A 20,619-nucleotide genomic window follows, 5' to 3' on the forward strand; every position below is an offset into this window, starting at 1 on the left:
AAGCAACAATTAACTCTTTCTTGGACACAGCAATCTGGCTCCTGGGAAGCAAATGTTTGCAACACAGAGGTACATGGGGGCTCCTGCTGAAATCTTTAGTATTCAATGCCCAGATCCCTGAGCTATGAAGGTACAACTACTGCTGGTGGCAGGAGGGTGAATTCAGTGCTGCAGAAATGAAGAAAACAGCACAAAAAATACCCTGATAGGGAGCAGAAAACCAGGCTGCTTTATATCCATCTAAGACATAAAAGCACATTCGGAGCTGCAGAGATTGAGCATCGAATGTGAAGGTCCACACATAACATGGCCGAGAGGTTTCTTTGGCTCCAGGATGTGTTGAAATAAAACCAACCCCCCTCACTCAGCTGCTGGATGATGAACCACAGCAGTGAGATGGGACAAGAGCAATTCACATACTAACAACAGAAACAGCAAGAATAAACTCTGCAAAAAAAAATTAATAGCTGACACTTAACAGCAATCACTGTCTGGTCAAAAACAAGTCAGAGAATTCAGCAAATAGAGGATTTTCCCAGAACTGTGACTGGATATTCCCACAGTTCTGCTGTCAATATCCTACAGCTCCAGATTTCAAGTGGAGTGTGTGCATGCAGCTGAGGGCAGAGGGATTTTGCCTCACTGCCTGGCAATGAAAACTCCAATTCTATTTTCATTTAAATCCCTAAACCTTTTTCTGCCTTTGCCGGGACCCACATGAGGTGACTTTGGGTCTTTAAGACCAGAGGCTTTATAAAAAGCCATGCCAACATGAAGGAATAAATTATTCCTTGCAGTGGATGAATAGTGACAGCCAATCTGATTCTTCTAAACATTAAAACAGTGCTTGGTTTGCATCGGAAAAACAGGATTTGCCTTCCAACCTCTCCACCTTCATAAGACTCTCATTTATTTAGGCACATCTGCATTCATTCACCTGAGCATAAATCCAGAGAGTTTCTGGATATCAGCTGCTTTCCCAGCCCTCTGTAGGAGAGCACAGCCTGTCCTGAGGACAAGTGACCTTCAGCAGTGCTGCCTCCAGAGCATGGCAGGGATGACTCAGCCAGGCTGGGAGCAAGGGGCACCACAGCTCACGGAGCTGCAGTGGGACAAGGACCACAGGGCACAGCCCGTGCTGGCACCTGGCCCTGCACAGCCTGTGACACGGAGGAAATGTCTGAACAGGAGAGACTTCTTCCCAAAAGATGTGTTCAGCACTGGTAGGTGGCTTCTGGAGATGCCCCCAGTGGAGAGCTAGAGGTTGGAATGCTGTGAAGCTTGTGAGATCAGGCATTAGAAAATATTCCACAAAGAGTTTTTACATTTTTTAGTGGCCAAGCAGCCAATGTTCAAGGTGAGGGGTCTCAAGTACATGATGCACTCAAAGGTTTTGCTGCAGCTGTTCAAGGAACAGTAAATGTGTCTCTCCTCTGACACCCACCAGCTGAGAGCCATCTTTTCAGGTCTGGGTAAAAGAGCTCCAGTCTTTCAGTATCAGCCAAAATCCCTTTATTTTTTCAGCGAGTTTTAGTTTTAGAAAGCTTTCCCATCACTTCTACCCCTCTTGCAAATGTATGAGGATTTTTAGAAACATTTAGAAGACAAGAACAATACTTGCTAATGAAGTCATTTGTTAGTAAAATAAGTTCCAATCAAGAATATTGACATGTTTTACTATATATTTATAAATACTACTCCTGTAAGTAAAGACAGCAGGATGGAGCATGAACTTCATTTGAATGTAATCCAATTTATATCTAAAGCAATCATTGTTTGCTTGTGTATTTTATGTAACTTAAATTCTTGAAGAACCCGTGGTTCTTCATTCTTGACCTAAGAATAATGCGGGAACAATTCTGTGTCTAAAACAGAATTCATTTTCTGTAAGCAACATTTCCCATTTCAGATATTTAAGACTGAACTGCTTTCACCATGCTGACAATATTTTTCAATAAGTGAATAGAGAGAGGGAGATGATGCCTTCCTTCCTGAAGCCCCAGTGGCACATACAGCAGAAAATCCACGTGGTGTAAGAGATCTTGGAGTGCAGCTGCTGTCTTCACACTTCACCCAAGGGTAGATTGAAGGCCACAGATTTAAATGAAGTTATCCCTGTAAGCTTTGAAAATTCATCTAAGGAGCAGATCTTGAGGACATACAGCCTGGACCCATCTGGTAGACTAAAAGCCCCTTGTTCAAGCAAAAAAAAAAAAAACCCAACCCATTGTTGAGGGAAAAGGGGAATATTTATGTCACTTACATCAGTTAATGGCTTAAGAAAGCTTTGTAACTATATTTCAGCTCTTGTAAGCTCAGAGCTCTGTGACTGACAGGCAAACTGTTGTCCAAAAACTTCCCAGGCTTAGCCCAGATACAACGTGCAATGGGCAAAGTCAGGAAACACATCTGTGGCCACAGCCCTGGGGCTCGCTGCTCTCTGCACTCATGCTGAAATACCAGTGCTGTAGTGAAAGGCCTGCACTTCCAGGTGACCTTGAGCTGAAGAGAACAGGGGCAAGAGATTTATTTAAGGAACCCGTGGGGGATGATGGTCTATTTTTAAAGAAAAAAATCCATTTTGTGGGTTTATTACAGTTCGGGCCTGGGTGGCTGCCAGAGAGAAAGGAGCGCTCCCCTCCTCAGAGGGATGCTGTGAGCCTTCATGTTTTCTGCAGCACCTGCCTGTTCTCACTGGGTTCCCCTGCTCCAGAAGCAGTGGGATGCCTTTCCCCCTCTCCCACCATACCCAGACCCATAAATCCTCCTTTCCCAGAGTGTCACCTCCTTGCAATGTCCCCAGTTCCTGCAAACCGGAGGGCACTGCAGTCTCTGCAGTGAGCCGCTGCTGCCAGTGCTCCTTCCAAGGTTGCAGTGAAGATGCTGAGGAGGAGATTTGCTGGGTGTTAAATTCCAGCAGGAGCGGAGCAGGGGGGGAATGCTGCAGTGTCCATTCTGCTGTTTGATGCACCGAAGCCTCTGCCCCGGGGATTTGCCATCAGCTGCTGCAGCATGTGCAGTCTGCTGCAGGATCCAGTGCTGAGCCAGACTCGGGCACAGCTGCCTGGGATGCTGGGTGAGGAGAGGGGTCTGCTTTGGCAGCCTCGGGAAGAGGGAAAAGTGCAGATTTTGGTGAGGCTTTGTGCTCTGTCCTGCATTTGTTCAAACCCAGGTGAAGGGATGCATGACAACAAGCTGACAGATTCTCTATTTCTGTCCCTTTATCCTGCATTCCCCATTCCTCCCCATGAGGCTGCCTTGAATCCAGGTTAAGTAATTCAGCATAGCAGAGTCACAAAAAAAGACTAATTAATTCCTCAGGTTTCATTAGACATTAAGGATAATCACTGTCTGAAACTTCAGACAGGCCCTGCATGAAAACGAACTGTCATCAGTGCCCAGTAGACAGCTGCCAGCAGTCTGGGAAGCAAATTTAGCTCCTATCTGAATTTCAGGACCCCCAAAATACAGATCCTGATTTAAAACTTTGTCCTGGCATATGGAAATAACTGTAGCTGTAGCTGAAACTGGCAAACATGGAAAATTAATTTTAGATTAATTCTGCATTTAAGGGGGAAAAAAACCACCATCTTGTGAGGGAGGGCTCTGAATGCCTTTTTTTCTTCACTGCTGAAAAGCAGTAGAGTGCCTTGGGCCTTGGGCTGGGTGAGCTAAACTAGTGCTGAGTTCATTGGGGAAGGGTTTAAAATCTGTCTTTTCTGAGGATTTGGCCCAAGAGCCTGGAACACTGTCTTTAACAAAATATAAAAGTCCTTCTTCCTGTCAGGCAAAGGTGAGGATGACAATCCTGCATAGTCTTTCTCTCTTGTACTGTAGCAATGGACTCTTCTTTATGAACCCAGGGGTAGCAAAGTTTAGCTCATAAGGCTAATTTCAAAGTAGCTCATATTGACTAACTTGTCTGATTGCAGATATTTATTCATAATGAAAAATCAATATTTATTCATATTTAAGAATCGTTCTTTGAAAGCAGAGCTTTCCCCTGCTGGTCAATACTAAGTAGAAGAAATTTCTCTGCTACTGAAATGTGGCACTTCCTATTCTATATCCCCAAATGAGTCCACTCAGTCCAGGCACCTGTTTCCATAATAACCTGTGCTATCTCCTTCTGAGGAATGTGTCAAATTCCCTGAGATGGAAAACAATAGACCAACCCATGAATCCTGTTAGAAGTCAATGAATGTCAGGAGTGATCATCCACTAGGAAATTTCTCCCAGTAGTTTTATGTGTCAGAGCCAGGTTAATGAAGATTTTCATGGCACAGGGATCCTGGTTCTTTGGCAAGCCTTGCTGCTTCAACCTCCTCTGACTTGAAAAATGAACAAGAATTTAAAAATCTACCCCAAAGCTTAATGAGGCTATTTTATTTCCAGGACATTTCAATAGGCCTTAAGCTAAGTACTAATACAAGCTCACAAATAATACAGGCAGCACAAATGCAACGTTTTATGGCATAGATATGGAAAATGGAATAGAACCCACATATCTTCACCTCGTTGTGTCTCAGTGCAACAATAAAATTCATCTGAAAGCTCGTTCCTAGAATTAATAAACACATTGAACCGCAGTGCTGGGAGCATTAGGTCACGAGCAAATTAATGTCATGGAGGCAGTGAAGCCTGACTAGGTAAGGCATGTGCCACGTTTGGGCTGCTGAGAAGGCTCCTTCCTTCCACTGCTGATTAACTTTTGCCTGTGGTTAGCAGAGGCAGCAATGGTGAGATGTGAAGATGGCCTGTCAGGACAGTCTGGCTCCTGGAATTGTTATTAGAGCCTTTAAAGATCCCTGCGCAAAAAGTTACCACATTCAAAAACCCAAAACCTGTCTTGTGTTGCTTATCTTCGTTTAAGGAGAGAAATGATGAGTTGTTAGGTGCATCCTCCCCTTCCCTTGCATTCCCATCACTGGGATTTGCCTCCTTCCCTGGACATGAAGGCCATAACCACTGAGGAGCAGAGGGAGTCACACTGAAGGTCTGTGGGCAAAGCACCAGAGATTCATGGCATCAACAACTGCTCACAGAGACCCAGGATCGAGAGTGGACACCTGTCCTCTGCCCCTCAGTGGTCATGCACCCCCAGGGTAAGGGCAGCCTCTAAAACGTGACCAAATCAAAAGTTAGACAGAATATGAGCCTCCCATGTGTCCCCTGAGCCACCTCCCAGCAGGTGCCTTGGCAATCTTCCCAGGATAACAGGTATTCTTAGGCCCTTGGTGGCCCCATCCAAAGGCCACTAAGGTACAGCAGCTCCTATCAGCTTGTTTCCTTTTAAGACACTCCAAGGCCCACAAGCAGATGAGGCATGGAGTGTGGGCAAAGCCAGGGAAAGGAGAATTGTATTCAGCTTTTCCAGATGTACTGGTGGGCAATTCTGTAGAGCCCGAAACTTGAGAAGGTGTCCAGAGGATATCACAAGGGATCCATCACATGTGTATGCTGTGATAAAAATACAGAATTCAGTAGGACACCAGTGTTAAATATTATTTCTCCAGCCATCTGTTGATTTAAAAGAGATCCTTCTTTCTGACCCCTGGCACAGCACCTGCTATTCCAAACAATATAGGTTTCAAGGCCATATATTTTGTTTAATGTTATTTCCAGAAGAGACAAGAACCTGCATCACAGGCTGCCAGCTACAGCTTCCATATTATCCCAGACATCTGATGCAACATCTCCGGAAATGGCTGGACCATGAGAAGCCCAAACTGCTCTTCATCTGCTTCATCTCATCCAAAAATGAGACATAAACATTTCCCACTTTCATTACATTTCTGTCACCAAAGTTAGGCGGCTGAGAAGGCTTTTTTAGCATCTTCAAAGCATAAACAAAAAAACTTTGTCCCTTTCTCTCCCCAGTTCTGATTGTATGTCAGTGTTTCTTGGCTCTGAAGTCTATAATCAGTGTAAGTGTGTTAGGGGGTTTGGGACTAAACAATAGCACAAATGTCATTCATCAGCAGAGACTCTTTGGCAGGAGCTGAAGGAGGCTCATGCCAGACAGAAGAGACTGACACAAGTAAGCAAAGAAAGAGTAAAAAGTTTCCCATTTCATTGGAAATGTGCAATATACCGATTTTATAAACTAAGCAAATAATGAGCAAAACACTTGCTAAGAAGATTAAAACTCTTTGTTTCTTATGTAAATGGAAACTTTGCAGAAAAATAAAAAAAAATGTGTAAGTATTTATTTCTAAAAATTACTGTAATCTTTTTCAAAGCTTTGACAGAATTTATTCCTTCTCTTTCCTCCAGCAAATCAAAGTTCTGTTTTCACTGCCTGGGGATCTGACTACCTTGTCACACATTCTGCACACACACTTAGACAGCCAGCTACTAAAACATGAGGCAATAGGTTATGTTACTTCTGGAGGGAAGGACTGTTCTCTCAGGAACTGGAATAGGTACAAAATGCATAACATTTCTAATCTAAAATACTAAGTTTTCCCCAACGTTTTGCATTTTCAGCTTTCAGATTTTACCATATAATTGAAATGTCCTCATGTGAGAAATACGAATTAGTTTAAGCAGTAATGGAGACACTTATCCGGAATGAGGTGGTTGAATTCTAAAACAAATTAATTTCAACAGCATTGATTAGACAGTATTTCCATATTCTTTGCTGGTCTGATTTATTAAACAAACAATTATTCTCTCAGTGACCCATATTTCACAACTATACCAGGACATCATTCAACAGGACACTACAACAGAGTAGGTGAATAAACTTTACTGGTAATTTAGTCAAAAACCTAACTGATCACAAACAATAATATTTGTGTTTACCAGAACACATATTTACATTTTTACATATGCAAAACTGACAATATTGGCTTTCACAGTGACAGCAAATATTTGCAGCTCATTTTGTCAAAGTATCTTTTTTATTGAGTACTAAAGAACCTCATCTTTTAACAACTGACTTCCTTAATTCATTGTTAACCTTCATAAAGTTGATTTTTCACATGGCTTTACAATGTGCTTCCCATAAAAATGGCACTTGTCCTTTGCTTTTTTTATGGGTTCTAGGCAGAAAACTTCAAGAAAAGTCAGAGATGTTTGCAATAATGGCCAACTAAGCTGTCATCTGACCTAGAAATGGAACTTCTTGAATCACAAGCACAAGTGAGCGACTTAATTTCCTATGACATCTGCAGTTACATCTGGACATTTGCCTTTAGTCCATCTGTATTTGGCAGTCCTGCTGTGTGTATCATTTGCCCAAAGAATGCCAGATTGCTGCTGACCCTCACAAGTCCACATGCATTTGTCTTCCTTTGAAGAGAGACAGGTCCTGGCAGTTCTGTTAAACATTTTTAAATAATCACACCTCTCTATCTCAACTCAAAATAATTCACTCCGGTCCTGAGATGGACACATTTTTTGATCCCTTGTATCTTGTTTGCTATGTCCCATCTCAGAGTGACCACGAGGTTGTGAAAATGAGGCTGTCACCCAGAACAAAACCTTTTTATACCTCACTGTTTCATGGCTTTTCCCCATACTCCAACATATGATAGCACAGAAAGGGACTTTCTGAAATTCAGGTCGAATGTTCTTGTTCCAGCATTCCCAGGAACTTGCTTAGAATTTTCCATGTATAGTACTGTGCTAGCCTTCCTGAAATAACTATTTGTTCCTCTGTGCTACTCGTGGCAGGCCTGAACAGCCTGTCATCTTCCTTTAGGATGACTTTAACAATGCTAAAGCATCTATGAGGAACATTTTAATCCAGACAAGCTAAATCACTGTCCTAGATATTTTTCTTTGCTCAGTGTGATTCTCTGAGGGCTGCATCTCTTGTGACTCTTGCTGTGACAGTTGCTATTTCTGCAGAGGTGAACGTGATAGCTCAGCTGGGGAAATGGGACCAGCATACATCCAGCTGCAATTCTGCATTTTAATAGCCTCAAAACAAAGTTATTTCACATGTCTCTGTTAGGATTTCTGTCAAAAATCTTGTGCATAAAATTACAGGAGAAAAATGCTTGCCAAAATAGCATTTTTTGAAATTCTTAATTAGGAATATTCATAGAGAGCAAATTCTGGATTTGAAAAACAAGCTTTTCACTATTCCCACACCTTCCCACATCTGCAGCCCTTGCACACTCAGGGAGCAGGAAGCCCTTGGGACAATATGGAACGAATGTAGTACAGGTCGACCCTCGAATGTCTGCAGTGAGCAGTCTGAAAAATCCAGAGATTCTTTTTCTGAAAAAAAAATTGTCAAATCATTTCAGATGAAGAGGAAGCCAAGGAAAATCAAAGTCTGTGGTTAGCATTACCGGAACAGAGAAAATGATGGGGATTTCACTATATAATTAGTTTGTTGCAAATTGCTCTCTGATTTCTTCAAGTGCGTCATACCTTGAGTGTATCTCAGCCACGTGATGACTGAGGTGCTGATGAGCCACTTTTTTTCTCAGCCTTGCCTCTGTTTTGGACTTAAAAAACAGATCCAGTAGAGGTGAGTCAGTTCTACTCCGCAGTGCTGACCACGTTCTGCTTTAGACAGGTGGTGACTCATAGCAAAATACCTATTATGCTCAACTGATTCAGGGTTTTATAGAATACAATACATTCCTGCCTTGTGCAAACCACAGTATGTTTGTACATATGTAACTTTCTGCCGAGTTCCTCAGTCAGAATTAAGTCACTGTTAGCTTTGACATTCAGGGAGGGGTGGTGCTGTTGGTTTTTGTGTAGTGTAAAAGAGCACAGCTGCAGCCCTGTTTTCTTGGGGCATGTAAAGAATGGTGCTCAAGGTTTCCTGAGCCTCTGTTGTGCACTGTGTGCTCCAGTTGCACATTGCACTTCCAGTGGGAAGGAGGAGCAGCTCCAGGCTTGTCCTCTGCTAATGCATTACTGAAGTGTTTGAATTCCAGACGTTTGCTTTGTGAACAGGTTCCTTTGTTACTGTGTCCAGAGAGTTAAAAAGGGCTTAATTATGGCCAAACAGATCTTTCTCCTCCACTGAAATGCTTTGAGAAATACCTGTGTGAAAGAGCTGCTCTCTTAATGGAATAACTGCCATTCTTTCAGTAACAACACCCTTAAACCTGGAGTATTCCTGACAAAGCTCCCTGTTGCTCTGGAAGCTGACTCAATTAGTGCTGTCCCAGCCCAACAGCCTGTGATGGGTTGGCCCTGGCTGGATGCCAGGTGCCCACCAAAGCCACAGCCTCCACAGAAAATATAACAAAAGGTTTGCAGGTCGAGATAAGGACAGGGAGGTGATGCAGCAATTTCTCTCGTAAGTGAAACAGACCCAACTTGGGGGAAGTTATTGAATTTATTGCCAATCAAGTCAGAGTAGAACAATGAGAAATAAATCCAAATCTTAGAACACCGTTCCCTCCCCCACTCCCTCCTTCTTCAGCTCAACTTTACTCCTGATTCTCTACCTTCTCCCTCCAGCAGGGAACGGGAACTTCGGCCAGTTCATCATACATTGACTCTGCTGCTCCTTCCCCCTCAGGGGGAGAATCCTCACACTCTTCCTGTGCTCCAGCGCGGGGTTCCTCCCATGGGAGACAGTCTTCCATTAAATCCTGCAACTGGGTCCTTCCCATGGGCTGCAGTTCTTCCTGAACTACTCCAGCATGGGCCCCTTCCACAGGGTGCAGTCCTTCAGGAACAGGCTGCTCCAGCGTGGGTCCATTCCATGGGGTGCAATCCTTCAGGAACACGCTGCTCCAGCATGAGTTCCCCACAGGTCCTGCCAGCAAACCTGCTCCAGTGTGGGATCCTCTCTCTCTGGGCCCATAGGTCCTGCCAGGAGTCTGCTCCAGTGCGAACTTCCCATGAGGTCACAGCCTATAAGGGCATCCCCCTGCTCTGGCATGGGTCTCCTCCATGGGCTGCAGGTGGATTTCTGCTCCCCTGTGGACCTCCATGGGCTGCATGGGCACAGCTGGCTCACCAAGGTCTGCACCACAGGCTGTGGGGCCATCTCTGTTCCAGCACCTGGAGCACCTCCTCCCACTCCTTCACTGACCTTGGTGTCTGCAGAGCTGTTCCTCCTACATTTTCTCACTTCTCTCTCTGGCTGCATTTGGTCTTGTGCAGGTTTTTCCCTTCTCCCTAAATCTGTTATCCCAGAGGCGCTGCCACCATCACTCACAGGTTCAGCCTTGGCCAGAGGCAGGTCCATCTTGGAGCCAGCTGGCACTGGCTCCATTGAACCCAGGGGAAGTTTCTGGAAGCTTCTCACAGAATTTGCCCATTATAGCCCCCCCCAAAACCCTGCCATACAAACCCAGTACACAGCCACATTTCTGTGATTGTTCTGGCGAGCTCCCTGTCTCCTGTGTGCCAGCTCAGGAGACCAAGCTCCACAATATTCTGTAACTTGTCCTGCTGGACAGCTTGTCCCCAGCAAAGCAGTAAAATCATCACTGTGAGACATCATCTCCAAAATGACCCTGACTTTGTTCCCTTCTCCCCCTCACTCCGTCCCATAAAATCATTCATCTGAGCAACTGCTTACAAGCACAGGCATGACGTTCACAAATCCCACCTCGCAGTAAGATCTCATCACTTCTGATGATCCCCTTTTTATAGTCTACCACTTCCATTCACTCGCATGTCTTCAGCTGTGAGGCAGCAATTTAACCCCCCATCTGGCACTACTAATTTGCACTGATAACTTCATGTCTCTTCTGAAGCAGGCTTCTATTTCTAACACACTTGAAAAGAGGGGTTTTTAAGCTTTCTAGCAAAAGGAAAAATGTCTGGGCTGTGCCTTGCGATATCACAAACGCTGGTTTGCTTTTTTTTCAAAGTGAGTGCTGCAGAGCAAGTGCACATCTCCAACACTGCAGTGAGTGGGTAGCAGTCGTTATCATTTTGCTCTGGTATTTGTCTCTGAAACACCAACTACAGGAGACACTGCTCACAAATCCTGTCATCCTGCTGTCTGTATGTGCCTACAAGACTGAGATTAAGAGTAAGGATGCATCTCTGCACCCCCTCTGCATTGTGAAATGCAAAGATGGATGTGGCTGCTAAGGGGTTGCAGACTGGACAACAGGAGTGAGAGTGTTTTATAATCTAACACTTCAGGACACCTTTAAAATGACTCTATCAAAAACTTGAGGACTGATGTTTACTTTTTAAGTCTAGGTAATTGTTAATGATGTGTTTGTAGGGAAAGAGCAGCAAGAAAGAGAATTAAACTAAAAGCCCATCTTGTCCTTTCTCTTGAGTCTGCTGGCCTTTGTCTTTTCTTTTGTATTTGAGTTTGTGCTTTGTTGGAGTTTGTTTTCATTCCCCTAGTTATTCATTCTGGTTTTTATCCTCTTGTCCTCTTCTTCATCCTTATTGATGCAGTGGATCATTTTTTGTTTGAGATAAAGTAACTCTTCTAAGCCCAGGAACGGGCCTACTGTGTTTCACAATACTGGAGAGCCTGCTTAAATTTTGAAAGGTCTCTAACTTCCTTGCTGGAGGAAGCTGATTGTTTTGAGAAATAGATTCTGACTGCAGGCATGAATGGAAGAACTCTGTCTGGAGAGCAGCTGAGTGTACAACACATTTCTTGGAAATGTCACCGCAAAAACAAAATACAAATAAGAAGGTAAAGAAATTGAAATCTTTAAATGGCTTTGGAGTCTCACATTCGGTGCTTGAACATTTAATTTCCAATATCATGGAATCTATCCTGGCCTTTGGATCAGTGTCTTATCTTTTCACCTGCCAGGCTGGGGAGTCTTTGAAATGTTTTGTGAGTTAACTTCTAGGTACAAGTAAAGGCTTTCTTCAGGCAAGGAAAGGACAGAAACATGGGATCCTTACTGGGAAAGAATGGAGCTCTTAAGAATATGAACTCTAAAGAGGAAAGCAAGTGTTATTCCATAAAGGAATAGGTGTAACCATAGGAAAATCACAGGATGGCAGCAGCAGAGCTGCTCATCAATCTAAATAGCAGTTTAATAACTTTGCAGATAAATGCTTGCATCCACAATAAAGAATGTTTTGAATTTCACAGTTCAATTAAAAACCATGTATTGTCACGTTCTTCACTGTGGGCAATTTTTAAAAGCAAAGCTGGAATATTGTACTACTGGAGAAGCAGTTAAGACAGGGGAGCCCTGCAGCCTGTGGGATGTCGTGTTTCATAGGGGTTCAGTAACATCTTCTGGCCTCTTACTCAACCACCCAGTCAAAGGAGAGAGAAGCACTGAGGTCCTTGTAGCTGAGAAAGGGTTGGCTTTTCATCTCCACCTGCACTGTGTTCCTGTTTTCCTACTCTTCCCCTGTTGTCCCTCCATGATCTGGGCGGGCCATTGCCTGTAAAGCCTTGTCTGTCCATACCAAACCCCCTGTTCTAAATGGGGCTGAAAGGGGTCTTACTCTGCATCTCCTCTAGAGAGGGTGTTTTCCCTCAGGGCATTCGGGGAACATGGGGAGAGCAGAAAGCTGAGGCTGTAGAAGTTGAGATAGGACTGGGAGGAGACCCCAAACTCCAAGGAAAAAAAAAGGCAGCACAGCTATTGAGGCCTCCAGAGGATGAGAAATTGCACTCAGCTCTTCTGTCACATGCTACCCTCTATCAGCCTGCTTAATACTGTAACCTTAAGTGCCCTGGGCATTAATCTGGAAATTGGGGACCTTTTGTGTGACGTTGGCAGCTCTCTTGCATTCTTATTTGTCAGCCTGATAGAAGTACACACCTGTCCTTGTTTACCAGGCTTAGAAAACGATCCTCAGAACCTGCAAGTTGCTTCAGGAGCAGCCTATTTTGTACTATTTAAAACAGTTAATTAAGAAAAAGGGGACGAGAAAACACAATGATTTTAAAATGCCTTGCTAATGTTGAAAATCTAAAGCCTGCAGATGGCCCTACTGTTGCATTACAAAGGCGGTCCAGAGCATTTTCAATTATACTTAGTGCATTCCTGGCGCCTCGAGGGGTTTTTCCACTGTCTCTTGACGTGCTCATCTCTAAAATGAACTAAACCGACAGCAAAGAACCACCCAGGCTTTTTTTTTTTTCTTCCTCTGTTTTCTTCTGTTAAATAAGAAACCTCTTAGGAACATCAGACTTGAAGAGAGTCGCTGCCTTATCAAGTCCAGTCTCTTGTGACCACCACCAGCCACGCCACATAATCCCCTTCCTGCACTCACCCAGCACCATCTTAAACCCCTTTGCTGCTCTTGGCCTTTCTGCCTCTTTCCTCTGACATTGGTATAATAAAAGACCTAAATTTTCAGGAATTGCAAATTCCGTATCCCAAGAATAAGTTTTTAATGGCAGAAAAGCTGCAGGAAGCTCTGCAACCAGTAACTGTCTCCATACAGCTGAGCAAATAAAACAAACACTTCTCTGGGGAGAACTGGCTGTTGGAAGTCGGCAATGAATTCCAGTTTAATTGGGTTTGCATACCTTGGTTTGTTTCTTGAGGGCTTTTCACATCCTTGAGTGTCACAGGTGAATGCTCTCTGGAAAAGCAAATGTTTGGCTGAAATACTCAAATATTCACAGAACATACCTGGGCTGTGTGCTCAGCTGTCGTGTTACTGGTTTGGAATCAGTGCTGCTGAAGGGAGAGGGCTCAATCCCACTCTCCCCTGCAGCTCAGTGCAGCTCTGGAGGAACACAGAGCTCTGGCAAAGTCCTGGTCTTGTGCAATGCACGAGCAAATGCATGAATGTTTCCTCCACCTTCTGGTCTGAGACCACGTTCTTCTCTTGCTATCATGAATGCAATAGTAATAATCTGGATTTATATGGCATCTCCAAGCCAAGCCTTTTACTAACCTGAAGGGAACAATAATGGATAGCACCCTGTAAAATTCTAGGTAAATGACAACCACCTTTATTGAGAGAATGGTGCATTTTAGGGGTATTGAGTTTAGGTCACCACTCCCAGGCAGTGGAATCTGCTATGACCTAATATTCACAAAAATATCTTTTCAAAGGTAGGGGGTACTTGTCCTACATCTGAAGCCGAGGGATGCAACTGGAAGTTGTTTTAATCTAAGCTTTTTCTTTTATGGATGGAGGCAATTGAGGCACTTGGCAAAGGTTACATTTATTTAATGTGTGATACTTGCACCTGAATCCAGACATTCTATGTGGAGTCCTGGTGTTTTAATCCCTAACCCCCAATATCTGAAGTTCAGACGTTACCAAACATCTCTAGTCCAATTAATTGCCTACCACTGTCTGCAGGAGCAAATTATCCCTGTGAGATGTCTGTGCCTAATAAACAGAGAACAGAAATGTCTCCGCTCACGATGGCAGTCGCTGGCAGGGTCAGCGCTGCAGGGCACAGGCAGAGGTTTGTGCCCATGTGTGAGCACAGGGTGCAGAGGCTCCAGGCAGCAGCAGCACTGGGCTGGGCCAAACAGCAATTCCCTGATGCCTGCAGAAATGCAAGCTTGGCTAAATCCCTCTGGGATGAATGGTGAGGTGCCTAAGGATGTGAATGGGACCAGACTGAACAAAAAAAAAAAAATACTAGCGCGGGGAGGAGAAAGAAAACTTTAATTTGTATCTAAAGCATAGTGAAGCTAATTTTAGTACCTTTTATTTTAAAAAATGCTTAAATATGCATGGGAGACTTCTGTTCCTATTTAAAAAAAGAATCAGTGAATGTTAACACTATTTTGACAGATGAGCTCTTCTGAAGAAGTATACTTTTGTTTCGTGAAATTTTTTAGAGTAGCTGGAGGAAATATATTTACCTCTGCAAGACAGATCAAGGAACTGGCATCTGCACAGTTCTACTGGGAGCTATAATTTCCAGGAGTGGCAAAAGGAACCGAAGGAGAGGTTGGCACATCTTCCAAATAACTGTTTTATTCAAAAGGAGAAATACAATTACTACTTCTTCTATGACTGTGTTGCAGTTCAGGAACAGAATTTCTCTCCTTTGGGTGGAGGGTAAGTATAACAAATAAATACAGCATGACAAACACCAAGCTGTGAAGTGATCAGAGATTTACTTTTCAATCTAAACTTCTAGTCTCTTTGACAAACTAGTGACAGTGAAAGTCTTTGGAGATTTGCTGGGATTATTAGCAAGGGAATGCTACTGAGAAAATGTGGGAGATGGAAGAGATCATTGCAAAATTACAAACGTGCCCTACCAAGCACTCAGCAGTGCCTTGTATGTGCAACTCCCTGATAATTTGTAGGTTTTGAGGAAGAAATAGCAATAATTGCATTAATTTCGTAAATCAGCTACATGAGGCATCTCTTTGTAATGTCTAGGATACAAATTTTAGTTGTTAGCACTGCCATAGTCTATGATAACTCATTTTGCTTATGGATTCTACCAGTAAATGCTGGCACAAAACTTGGTCCTATGAAAAGCACAAGGAAAACAATAATTATAGTGAAAACACATAAGAACAGACACTTTGTACACTTTGTGCTTTAGACACTAGTACAGTGAGACTTGGCTTTGCCTCTATTCTTTTATATTTTAACTCTACACATACAATGTCTCAGCCATTAAGAATATTGCCTTAAAAAACTCGATGGAAGAAGCATAATTTTTCTCTACACTCATTGGAATGCAGGAAAACTTCACACTATTTCCCAGCTTGAAAGAAAAATGAATGGCTACAGCTAGGAATTTCTGACCTTTTTCTGCACACAACTGTGCCTTTAGGAAAAATTCAGCTGCGTCCTGGGTTTTACACCACATTCAAGTTCTGCTGGTGTTATGTACCAGCAGAGTGCAGCAGAACCCAACCTGAAATAGAGGAGTGGAACATGCAGGATTCCTCCTCTGCTGCTTCATCACTGCTCCCTGTCACCATTTCTGAGGCAGCCTGGCCACATGAGCCTCTGCAACAATGAGACCAGGCTGGTAAAAAATAGGGATGGGCTTTGGGAGGGCAGCATTTTAAATGAGTTCTTTATTTAGAAGAGCTGCTCATTCAGCAAATAGACCCATTTCTGGTTTAAAACAAAAACCAGAGGAGTTCCAGCTTGGAAGATTATTGGCCTGTACAGTAGCACAGCTCTCAGTTATGCCAGTTCACAACAGTTGACAATGGGGCCTAATAATAAGTTAAATGCCATTCAAAAAGTGAACTAGAGCACTGTTAGCTCTAAAGAAAAAAAACCCCAAAACTCTTAGATAGCCAGACACAGCACAGATTGGTCAGCATCAACATTCAGCTCTAAAAGGCCAGGAACAGGCACGATTAATTACTTAAATGTTTCCCTCTTCTCCTCTCTGTGCCTGTAGTAGAATTCAACTTTCCCTAGTGGGTAAGATGAGATACCATGTCTTTTATTATGAAAAATAAAGAAATAAAGAAATAAAGAAATAAAATAAGAGAAGGGGGAAAAAAGGAAAAGGTTATAATGCAATTTTACACTCTCTTTATAATCATAGCCAGTATAATTCAGAGGGAATACGTACACAGCATTTGCTTCCCTTTGAAAGACCTAAGCTGCTAAATATTCTTTTACAAGTCCCACAGAATTATGTACAGGAAAGTATTTTCCTTGATTCCAACTGACTTTGGAATAAGACCTGCTGGAATAATCAAAATCAGAATGCAACACTCATCACCCTTCACATCAGGGTCCTAATGCCCCTGATGTGTTTCTTTCATCCTGGTGATCTCTAGCAGGAATTAAAAAAGGATTGTAAGAGAGCATGAGGTGATAAAGAAATAGCAAGTGAACAAGATGAAAGATGCAAGAGCAAAGCTAAATTTCCATCTAAAATAGGAAGTGGTTCAAACACTTCCTCTAGGCCACTCAGATCCACTTTCAGGCCTTGCAATGTCGGCCTTGGGGCCATCACAAAGCAGGAAAGAACCAATTTTGAACCTATGCAGTTGACTTGGCTTTGTGCTTGGTGGAAAGTCCTAGAAAATTTAGTGGAATGTGGGACAGCATATTGAAAATCATGATCAGATAAGAGGTAGATTTTGCTGGTGGGAATTTGCGTGTGTCTAAGCATTTGTAGAGGGAGTAACAAAGGGGTGGCAGACAAGAGCTAGGAATATAACTTGTGTGTTTTGAAGAAAGTGCTCCTTGCAATACAATGCAGCAAGCTGAATCTGCAAGGTCAGTAGGCAAGAAAGCCAGAGTTTATTGAAACTAAGGAAAAAGACACTGCTGGAGGCTCAAAAAGAATAAGCTAAAAAAATAAACTATTCCTTAACAACTTACACCCTTGACAAACTATAACCAGCATGCCCAGGAGTAGACAGATGAGCCCTATGCCCTCCCCGAAGTCCAGCATCCTAGAGGTAATCACCATCTGCCTGAGAAGTGCATCCTGCAGCAGCTCTCCAGTAATGCATTATTCTTGTCTGCCTTAAACTCTAAAGCTCTGAAATGCTTGAACAAGTCTGTTGGTACAGATTGTCTGGCACTGGCCCAGCCCGAAGGTGACTGCATTGGTAGCAGGGCATGAAACTCCACAAACAGAAAAATGCACTCTGCTAAATGAATGCTGCAAAGTCAGCCTGCATCTGTTGTGGTTTTACCCAGCTTAGAACCCTAGAAACCTCTGAAATGAGTGTGTGTGTGGGTATAAACATGCACAGATAAAAGTACCCTCCTTGTGTTATAAAGCATTATGACAGAGATTTAGGTGGGAAAATGCAAGAGAAAGAGTAATTGTGCGACAACAAGCCAAGGTAAAGGGAAAACAGTTTCTGTTCTTCGTTTCTGAGAGAAGAAATCATGAGCAAACTGAGACCTACACCGTGCCATGCACTTTCTATTTCTCCCTGAGGGTTGCTACAAATGCAGCAGCTGTAGCCTTGTGACACATAGACATAAAAATCTCTGAAGTTGTTCGCACTGACAGGAAAAGTGTTTTGTTTCGTTACCTCGCTCAGTTAAAGCAGTGCAAGCACTAGGTAGAGACCGTGCTTTATTTGCCTTAGCACTTTCATCTTGCTATTTGTTGCCATACCTAAAGCATAGGGAGAAAAATGAAAAGCTTTCCCTTGACCTGAAAAGCAGCTCCCACCTCCAGTGCAATAAATCTGGGAAGTGGAGCTGCATCTCATTAGATGTATTTTGAGGGTTCATACTGGCTGGATTCTGCTGTTCTTTCTTTTCACTGCCCCCATGAGTTCAATGGACACACAGCCTGGTCCCAAGAGCTCTTGGAAATGTCGCTCTCATTTTCCAGTTAGCTGTGGAAAGAAAGTTAAGCTGCATTTACTTGGTGATTGCTATCTAGCTGCATTTGGTTTTGTAACATGCTGAGTTTCTGCAACTCCTCTTGACTTTAGAGACAGCCTCAAGCTTTTGCTTTGGCCAATCACAGCTGCCTGCATCTTTGGTTTGGTCACCTCTGTTATCTTTTTGGCACCCGTCCTAGGAACCAAACTCTTCAGTGATCACCTCCTGGCTGACCCGTTCTGTGCGATGCAGCAGCAATGGAAAACCACTGCTGCTTTTTCCTAGACTGGCTTCTTTGGGATGTGCAGGTGGCTGGGGGCCTAGGAGACAGTCTGTTCCCCAGCCATACCCACCGGAGCACTCATCTCCCAGATGATTCTGTCCCTTCCCTTGTCACCCGCAGGAGTGGCTGACCCACACCATCCTCGTGCTGATCAATGGGAGAACTGCTCCATGCCCAGAGCTAGGACGAGGTGGGGGTGTGGGACAGGCATGTCCTTGCAGATGCTGCGGTCAGGGCTAGAAGCAGACGGGTCTGGGTTAAGGGGCTGCAGATCAGCCCCCCATTCCCCCCCCCCCACCCCCCCGTCTTCAGCTGGGAACGAAACCAGCAGCAATTATTCAAGCCAAGCACGTAAATCTGGCAGATCCCGCGGCTCCGGTTTGACGCAGCTACGCAGCGCAGTGTCTGGACACGCAGCCCAATCCCCCTTTCTCCCCTTGTTTATTCGCCCCGCAGAAAACAAACAAACAAACAAAAAAAAGCAGCGAAGTTCCAACTTGGAACCGCACCGAGAGGTTTGGGGGCTTGAGGTGGCGGGAAGCGGAAAGGACGGGCGGAGGGAACACCGCCGGCACCGGGAGAGCCGTGGCCAGGAGCCGTGACGGGGCAGCCCGCGTTACATAAGGCGTCGGCTCCGCACCGCTCCGCAGCGCGGAGAGCGGGGCGGGGGGGCCGGCCCGGGCTGAGCCCCGCCGTGTCACGGCACGGCGGCACCGGAGCCGCGGCACGCAGCGCCCAAAGAGCCCGGGGCAGCGGCGCCGGGGCACGGAGCGCGGCTGCGGGGAAGCCCCGGGGGCTGCCGGGGGTCCCTGCGGGCAGTGCCCGGCCCCGCGGGGACCCCGCGGGCTGGGCGTTATATAACCCGCCTTCCTTGCACAAACACCTCTCCAGCGAGAGGGGCCGAAGTGCCAAACGGCGATTGATTGCCGGAACTGATGTTATTTGCCTTTTTCTGTTGTTGTTTGGTTGGTTTTTGTTTTTTAAATTTTATTTCTCCCTCTTCTCGCTCTGAGCTGTACAACCACAACTGCTCTTGCCCGCGGTCCTGTTCTGGAATCAGGGAGCAGCGCCGCTTGCCAGTCGGGAATCGCTTCCCAGTCCCGTGTCCGGGGGGGCAGCCCCGGGGCGGGGGACGCGGAGCCGCAGGGCGCTGCAGCACGGCCGCCTCCGCTGCCACCCGCCGCGGTGCTGAACATACACAGACACACAGACACAGACACATAGACACACGCACAGACACACGCACAGACACATAGACACACGCACAGACACACAGACAGACACACAGACACCTCTCCCTCCCCGGTCCCGGCGCGGGCCCCGGCGCTGTCCGCAGTGCTGAACACGCACACGGACACACAGACAGGCACCGGCACAGACACGCGTCCCCTCCCCGTCCCGCTCGGGCCCGGCGCTGTCCGCGGTTCTGATGCTCCGCCGCAGCCCGGCGCGGTGCGGGCGGTGCAGAGCCCCGGGCGGCACAGCCCGCTCCGGCCCAGCAGCGCAAAACGCCCGCAGACCCTTCTCCCCGCTCGGAGCTGGGAATGGCGCTGGTTCCCCTTCTCCTCCGGCCTCCTGCCGCCAGCACGGCCGAGAGGCACAGCCCGGCTGCCTCCCCTGGCTCCAGCCGGCGATGAAGCGAAAACAACCACTTCTCCCTGCCTTTCTCTGTCCCCGCCGCAGCCCCGAGGCTGGAGACAAAAAAGCCGAACGGGTCCCACTTTAAAGATATCATATTCTTCCATTTCATTATTGTCAATACCGTCCCCTCCCCCCGCCGAGCCGGTGCCCGCGGTGCTCTCCCACCTTTACCTGGGCTGGCGGAGCGCGGCGCGGCGGGATCGGCGGGTCGGTGCCGCAGCTGGATGGGAGGCAAGGACAGGAGGCTGCTGACCTCCGCGGGTCTCCTTCTTCAATGGATCGGGAGCCGTGCCCTCATCAAAGATGGCCGTCCGCTCCTACGTCAGCAGCTTTTAATAGCCCTCCCCGGCGGGGGGAGCGGGAGGGGGCAGAGCGGGCCGGGCGGGTTTGAGTCATCGCCGCCGCACCGCTCCCTCCGCCGGCCCCGCCGCCTCCCGCAGCCGCCCCGCCACCGCCTCCCCGGGGCCGGGCTCGGGGCAGGGGGCTGGGGGCGGCTGCGGGCGAACCGCCCGGGCAGGGGGGCAGGGGCCCTCCCGCAGCAGCGATTTCCTCCGCCAAAG

The 20,619-nt window shown here is 45.8% G+C and overlaps 1 protein-coding gene across 2 annotated transcripts in view; it reads right to left on the minus strand.

Moving 5' to 3' along the window:
• Nucleotides 1-20,335, minus strand: part of SNAP25 (synaptosome associated protein 25) — a 60,865-nt gene extending 40,530 nt beyond the window's left edge. For both annotated transcript variants that reach the window (XM_014895052.2, XM_014895053.2), the window contains exon 1: nt 20,231-20,335. The gene's annotated coding sequence lies outside the window, so the exon portion shown is untranslated. The remainder of the gene's footprint in view (nt 1-20,230) is intronic.
• Nucleotides 20,336-20,619: the final 284 nt, after the last annotated feature.

The sequence above is a fragment of the Sturnus vulgaris genome, chromosome 3 (genome assembly GCF_052056855.1).
Source record: "Sturnus vulgaris isolate bStuVul1 chromosome 3, bStuVul1.hap1, whole genome shotgun sequence".
In the NCBI taxonomy this organism is placed as follows: Eukaryota; Metazoa; Chordata; class Aves; order Passeriformes; family Sturnidae; genus Sturnus; species Sturnus vulgaris.